General features: G+C 38.0%; 1 long non-coding RNA gene across 1 annotated transcript; it reads right to left on the bottom strand.

The window, feature by feature from the left end:
• LOC138310382 (uncharacterized) lies at positions 1-4,576 on the bottom strand. Its single transcript, XR_011206416.1, has 4 exons — positions 4,456-4,576; positions 866-996; positions 485-565; positions 1-210 (listed from the first exon to the last, which is right to left on the bottom strand). It is a non-coding gene; the product is annotated as an uncharacterized lncRNA (long non-coding RNA).
• Positions 4,577-8,379: the final 3,803 nt, after the last annotated feature.

Here is an 8,379-nt window from a genome sequence, read left to right as displayed (position 1 = left end):
GTTGTATTGGTCGTAGATACAGTGGCTGGTCTATCGCTTGTAGATACAGTGGCTGGTGTATTGGTCATAGATACAGTGGCTGGTGTATCGGTCGTAGATACAGTGGCTGGTGTATCAGTCGTAAATACAGTGGCTGGTGTATCGGTCGTAGATACAGTGGCTAGTGTATCGGTCGTAGATACAGTGGCTTGGGTTCTGGTCAAATTTAGGCTGAAAACAAAGTACAACATTAAACAAAAACAACATACATAGTCAAATACTTTTACATTGTGGCAGTTACGCTGGTAGAGAGTCAAGTTACCCGATGTAGATCCTTCCATAATCTATGGCAAGTAATTACTTTCTGAACTAGTTGGTGATAAATGTGTCATTTATGAGGTACAGCAAACCAGAGTATACAGACCTGCAGCAAGAATTTAGTAGGACAGAACTTCCTTGACAAGTGATACCAAAACATTATAATAATATTATTTGTAGCACCTACCTGAATGATCTACCTGTTACAGATACTGTGGCAGGGGTACTTGAGGCTGATAACGTGGCTGAGGTATTTGTTGTTGTTAGGCTGAAAACAAACAAATAAACATAATACATTTAAAACAAAATAATACACCAACTTATTAAACTGCCATCATCTTTTATATACATTTTGGACATTTATGCGCTGGTCTAGATCTGCTTTATAGTATTATGAAATTGTAGAATAAGGGATAATTGTATTCAATTACATTAATAATATAATGTACCAATATAAATATATGATTTGTGTATTTTCAATTAAGTATTCCATGTTTTATTTTTATTTTATTTGTTCCTATCCATGATAAATTTTTGATTGCGTGCAACTTGTAACAAATGTACAAACCTGTGGGATACAGAAGCAGAACAGGAAACAGGTGGAAAACTGCTAGTAACAGTTGATGTACTTCTCCTTTTCCGTGGTTGTACTGATACTGAGGCTGACTGATGGTGCAATTGCTTGGATGCTGGTTCAAACTGTAAAACAAAAAATAAAAAGTATTACTTTTCCATAGTCCTTAACAGCCAAAATCCATTTAGTTCATTTTGTGTATCAATTTTTACAGGATTTTTAGAGCATACCACTTGCACGAAAGTGTTTGCACAACTTACCTTGTTTATTATAATCAGCAGTGAGCTTTTACACAGACACTTACATTTACCTGAATTTCATAACATCAATACTGTGAATAAGCTGGATCTTGGGCCATGTTCAAAAACATTAAAAAAATTATTAAAATTAAATAATAATATCGGTATGGACATACCCAAATGCCAGTCTCCCGAATACCAGGGACCTTTCCTTCTCTAGGGCTACTGAGTTCAGGAAGAATGGCTTTGTGGTAAAATGCGCAAAGCTTTGGTACCATGATCTCATTCCACAGCTGTTTATCTGCAACTATCCGTTCAATATGCAGTTGATAGGGATTGGTAGTCCGCACCACAAAATCTATCCATGGGAGGTTGGTGATTCCCAATAACCCCTGACACTGATAATAGTAGTCATGGTTATGTCGCAGACATAACGTGTTCCCACACAACTTCAAACAGAAGTTTCTTTCACTTGTTGCAGCCTGGTTTAAATTTTTGTTCTTTGAATGCAGTAAGTTTTTTACCTCAACCAATCCTGTTTCTCCCGACTTCTCTTTAATAATCCCATCTGGGCTCCCTCCGAGATATTTGTGGGTTTTGTCAATGATAAGGCCAGCAGGTGTTATGGAGACGTCGATGCCAAGCTCAGCTTTCTTTAGCTCATACTCTCTCAGAGTTATCCTTTCATCTCTAAGCCCCTTCCGAGTGTGTTTATTTCCTCCAAAATTGCCATAAATCAGGCGCCGCAAAAAAGGGGCTACAGGTAGTGATGTCTTCCGTTTAACCACACTTCCAAAAACAGATAATGTTAACCTTTTTCTCCTTTCCTCTTTCCATACAGACGACTGCGATTGAGACTTGGTGAGACGTTCGATGGCATCTATCTGCTCTTCTGTCAGGTCAACGTGCTTCTTCAGGAAAGTAGTTGTTGCCACCTGTAGAGCTTCATCTGACACATCTGGCACTGAGTCTATGGCATTTGGACCATATGATGACTTTGCCTTTTTTGAGGAATTCTGTTTCAATGCTGTCATCTTGCGCTTCCATCGTAGCTGGCTCGACTCTGGGCGATCTTTAGATTTGGTAGAACTTAAAAGATGTTGTCGACGTTGTTGGTAAAGCTTTTGAAAGAAATGGCCTGGTTCCGTGTTAGTTGCCTGCTGCCACACACTTGGTGCCCATTCTGGTCCCAGATTCATCCTCAAAGATCCGCCGTAACATCTTGTATGCCAGGACCCTCTAGAACAGATAGTATGCACCTTGCCCCCATCAAACTTTGTCCGTATGCTCATCCATGATTCGGCTAGGTTTGTCGTGAAGTTTCCCAAAAGCCTATTGCTCTTCGTTGCAAGTCTGTCCAGCAAAATGCATACATCCTGCTGAATGTCCTAATCCAGGGATTTTGGCACACTTGCCAAGCGGGATTGATCTTGAGCTTGAAGAGAGCTGCCCTCTGTCCACATGGCTATTTGGTTACTGCAGACATCGGAGACTGGATCCTCAGGCAATATATCAGATGACATCTCAGATGTATCGTCTGCTGTACAAGATGAATGAGCAGCTTTACAGAAGTCTGAGCAATTAAGATGGTTTCCAAACACATGGTGTATACTATTTCTGATATCTTGAGCCAATAACTTAACTGCCTTGCTTTTGTCTGCCTGTTTTGACCTCATCCTGATAGCACACCGAACAGCACTTACCAGCCTTACTCTTGTAGCCTTGGTGAGCTTGTTATGACCTTTATATGTTGGGTTATCATCTACAAGCCTCTCAAGGTTTGATCGTAGGCACTTACATGCATGCATGATTTGCACACTCTACTTTTTCCACATCCTTTCCCCAAACTGGTACTTCTTGTTGTATTTTGGCAAATACAGAGGAGTCCCCATCCCCAATTAGGTAATTGTACCGTATACCATGGGTACACTCGGCCTCCAAAAAACCCTGGACAATGATGTCAGCTTCCATTGCTTGTGATGATTCATTCCAGTTTTGAAAACATTGGTGAGGTTTTGGTACCATATGCAGGTTTTTGGATCTATTGCACACGTAGCAGTACTTGTTTCGGACTCCCATGTACAAAACTTTACCCGTCTCTTTCCCAATGATTACACCTACATCTCCTAATGCATCATACGAGTGTTTATGGCTTCTTTTCGACCAGCCTCCATCTGCGATTACGGTAATAAATGGCACCCCCTGATGAAAGTTGCCTTTCTCCACCGCGATCTTCCTTTCCTCAGCTCCTGCTGCCAATAACTCCTTCTTTAATGCATCCTCCCACCACTATCCAATGTCTTGTTCAATATTACTTAAAGCACGCTGGGAGATCCCAGGGCAATCCATAGTTCCAAGCATCTCATTCAAATGTGATGCACCATTTCCTGTCACTACAGCCCCCACACTGCCCTGACATTTACATCAAATCTTGTACTGTTATTGACAGTCAACTTAGGGCTAGTCTGCAACTGAAATATCTTGCTACACCCTTGACACTTCGCTTGAAGGACAGAGGCAAGGCCACATGTTCTAAGTTCAGATGTTAGGACAATTGGACTGGAACCTTTACCTGCAACTTTTTGAGCGTTTTCGCATAGGGCAACATGCACCGTTATATCTATGACATGATTTTGTAGGCAATCTAGGTTCATGAGTCTATACCCTCTGGCATTGACACGCTTCACATTTCTTATCACATATTTTAATGTAGTGTCATCATGGAGTTTAGTCATTCTGTACTTTGGTAGATTTGTTTGATATAGAAGATTATGTGACATGCGGACATACGACTTCAAAATACGTCGACGAAAAACACGCAGCTTTATAGCATTACCAGTGGATAGTGTACAGTGATGGGAATATTTTGATTTTAAATTAGCATTTCTGACCTTCCTGGATTTCTTGTGTCTACCTCCACTTATGCCAAATCGTCGCTGTGGTTTCCAATGTGTCTTAATGCGAGCCATGTTGGTGTAACTCTGTCCTAATGTGTTGTTTTGTCGTGTTTCTGGAAACTGTCTGATATGTAACGTGGATTTCACTTCCGAGCTGCAGTATTATTGCAGGCGATTTTGTTTTATGTGCGCGGTTGAAATACTTACCTTTAATAGTTTTTCACACCAAACGAACTTCTGACAACCATAAAATATACTAACTGATACCATAATTTGTAAAATAAACCCTAGAAAAAGTTTATAAAAGTGTAACACGTGACACGTAAAATTGTAAACCTGTCATCGTCAATCAAGAAACAGACATGTACGTAATCTGATCCAAATCGACATGTGTTATTGTACGTGAAATTATTAACTTGCATCATTATAAAACCTATGTAGTGATTACCTGTTTAAAAACAGCTCCCGATTTTCATAATTTGCTGTTTTGGTGTTCTCGCACGCCAATGTGTTGACATTGTGGACATGATGGGAGAATTGCCGGAAGTCACACCGCAGCAAATATGTCACTCGCTAGATACCAAAAACCAACAAAATGTACGATGCGATATTAAAAATATTAATATTTCAATATAAGAAATCACAAAATAGTATCGATAATTAAAAATTAAAAAAAAACAATATGCATAAAAAGTTGTTTTTGCGCGAAGTGATATTTCCTGCTTTCGGTTTCACATCGAGAAGACGACCCAGAATGTTGACAAAATCAATTCACACATTGTGATTTGGATTTTGCGAAAACAATCTTTAAAACAGTTGCGATTCAAAGAGGTATCATTCAACCACAATTTTGGAAAATAGCGGTGCCCGAGAAGGTTTTGATTTGCCATTATAGTGCAAATCAATTTGTGTCTAGTACATCGATAGGAAAATCAATATGGCGGCCTCCATGAGAACGGGAGAGCCAAAGCATCCACATTGGTGGTGATAAACCGACATAAGAATTCTGACATTCTTGGTAGGAGTACCTCCCTTATGATCCTGTGTTGATTTTAACTGAAAATGGACATCTGTTTTTATAGAATAATGAAGTTTGGTGTTTTGCCCTGAAACGCAGCATGATCGCTAAAAATACATTTTCTTTGCATAATTTAGTGATTTGCATTTGTTAATATTCAACTTGTACGATGGAAAGTTTTATATTTTTAACCCTGTATTGAACAACTCATGGAAAAGTTACCAATAAGTGTGTTAAATCATATATTTAAAGCAAGGATGAAATCCACTCACTGTCAAAAGAATAACATGACATGCACCTTAAACGTCCGTATAGGCACGAGGAGGGGAAACTTTGTTATGCTTTTCCTCGGAATCTGTAGTCGGTATGTTACGACTAGTTGGGCTATCGTCTATATCAGGATAGGGGGTTTCAGTGATATTGCGTAATACATCATCGGAAGAACCAGGGTGAACTACACTTTCATCCGAAACTTGTTTACGTTTGGAGTCTACCGAAGGAGAGGCCTCACGTGTGTGTGTGACTGGCCCTGCTGAACAATAGCACGGGTACGTGTGTCAGTATGGCTATTGTTAGGTGTACGCGACCCACTACAGGTGATATTTACCTGTCCGTCGTTTGAGTCAGAGGCACCAATGAATTGTATATGGAATGACTTGCTTGATTTGCGAGTATCGGACAAAGCGGATTCTCACAAAAAAATGCAAACATTCATAACCCAATGAAAGTAAAATAAAAGTTACATCAATACTTATATTTAATATTTTAGTCTGTGGTTTAAATACAATTCGATTTAAAGGCCCATTACTTTTCCGTATCAAAATATAAAGGTTTCTTCAAAAACATTAAAAACATCAGAAAATGCATACCGATGACCTAAAATAAGGTTACAATACCAAACATATGCCAGATTTCCTGCGTAATATATGAAAACAGTGGAGAGTCAATTCGCTGTTTTGCCGTCTGGCGCAGTGATAGTCAACTACCGCGCGGTATTTAGGACGACGGCGGGAAACATAATACGACCCGCGTTATGAAAATAAACATTTTATTTATTTTAATCAAATCGTTCAGAAGGTGATGATAAATGTAGTATTAACGGTAAGTTAAAGGATTTGTGCAGCCAAATTTTTTTTTGATAATACGTCAGGATATTGCTTTGGATGAATGAAAAATTAAGTCCCACCCAACGAATCGCCTAGCTTTTAGCGCTATCGGTTGGTTTTGGTCGTGATTTACGGGTAGTGTCGACTACGGTTCAGAGATAATGAGCTAGGCGGTCACGTGGTCTTGTGATGTCACAGTAGTCCGCGGCTACACACGGTAAGCCTAGTACTATACATCTATACAGCACATACACGTATACGTTAGATCTACAATTTGAGTTTTTCGAGTAAATGGTTATTCTAGCTTTATGATTAAGATATTTTCAGTTTCAAAACATTCCATTTACACCATTTCAAACATTCAAACAAGAATATATCTAACTTTAGATTAGATAATCAGTCCAATTCGATAGCGATATCAATATGATGTTCGGATCAGTCTGGACTGAGATTTAGATAGCATATTATGTAAATTTCTGTGTAATAAAAACAGTATAATGTAACGCTATCTTTTTACGAGTAAAATCCCAAAATTTAGCATGAATATATCTAGAATCCATGTTTTTATTTCAAACTTCTGCCACAACGATGCAAACACGGCACAGTTTTTGAGTAAAAATAAAATTTGGACGGTTATCAGTTATGTGATATTGGAGTAACAATACCGAACTTATACCGAAAATAATATGTATATCTATATTGTTGCCTTTGAAACTTTAACGTTTACTAAAAAGCAGAAATACATTAATGATATTTCTGATATATGTTTCTTAATTACAGTATAAGTGTAGATTTAAATTCATTATTTCAAAATCATACTAAATCCTTAAAATAGTAGATTCATTGTCGATCCTTTTGTATATCATACCGAAATTTAATAGTATGATATATGAACATTTATCGTATAATCCAAAACGTAACCACATATAGTGTTCAAATGAAAAATGAAATTACTTGTATACAGGCATCATAAATAGATATAATATCTTGTACCTTTTCAAAAATATACTAAGTGATATTAAAATAAGTATATTTATATATAATTAGTGTGGTAATGCTGTAACCCTTACCAATGACTTTTCGCATCATCAAATATGGTTGCTATCCACTCAAGGGTTATGAATGGAGTAGGATTTTAAAGCCAAATTTCATCAAAATTCCCCCTTATGAGCCTCGCTCCTCTGTCCCCAGGGGTCGAACCTAACTTGTTTATATAAAATGTGATTGCCCTTTCCCAATGATATTTTACACCTAGTATGGATGTAATCCACTCAAGCGTTAAAGATACTCCACCGCCGACAGAGCATAAATGATATAAATCATTTGAACAATAATTGGTGTTTAATCGTGTATATATATGTCGAATTAACACAAAAAATAATATAAAATAATTTATTTCGCCTTTGGTAGATGCGCAATCAGTACTGCATTCCATATAGGATATAGTGTCACGGAATACAGGTGTATTATCAAAATTCTCGGGCCCAACACCTCAGCCCCTAGGGCCATTGCCATTGATGCTTCACACCAAATATGGATGAAATCCACTGAAGGGTAAAGGAACTAGGAGTAGGATTTTAAAACTAAAATCAAGAAATTTTCTCCTTTTTGGGCCCACTCCTCAACCCCTAGGGGTCGGACCAGGCTCATTTATGTATAAAATGATCGTCCTTCCCCAATGATATTTCACACCAAACATAGATGAAATCCGTCAAAGGATGAAGGAGGAGTAGGATTTGAAAGCTAAAATCAAGAACATTTGCCCTTTTGGGGCCCCACTCCTCAACCCCTAGGGGTCGGACCAGGCTCATTTATATATAAAATGATTGTCCCTCCCCAATGATGTTTCTCTCCAAATATGCATTTCCATTCAAGAGTTAGGGAGGAGTAGCGTTTTAAATGCAAAAATGTACAAACGACGCAGGGCGCACATTGACCTAAAAATCAAGAAATTGTATTCCCTGAATTATTCATGGAGAATGTTGTCAATTTAGAAGGTCGTCAGTGAGTCAAATGTTATTTCCTCTAAATCATTTCACGATGATCTACAGTTAATATCACTTAATTAATTTTATTGTGTTCTAATCTTGGTACTATGCAGTGTATTTCCACATTGAAGCTCACTACAACAGACATTAGACAGTGAATTATGTTACGGTTGGCTGGAACTATTAATAAATGAGGTCATAAAATGTTGTGGAAAATAATAGAGTATGATTACCAGCAAACGTTGCATTTTGTTTTTAAG

The sequence above is a fragment of the Argopecten irradians genome, chromosome 16, assembly GCF_041381155.1.
Source record: "Argopecten irradians isolate NY chromosome 16, Ai_NY, whole genome shotgun sequence".
Classification (NCBI taxonomy): domain Eukaryota; kingdom Metazoa; phylum Mollusca; class Bivalvia; order Pectinida; family Pectinidae; genus Argopecten; species Argopecten irradians.
The sequence above is the reverse complement of the archived record's forward strand: the minus strand, read 5'-3'. Positions and strand labels throughout refer to the sequence as shown.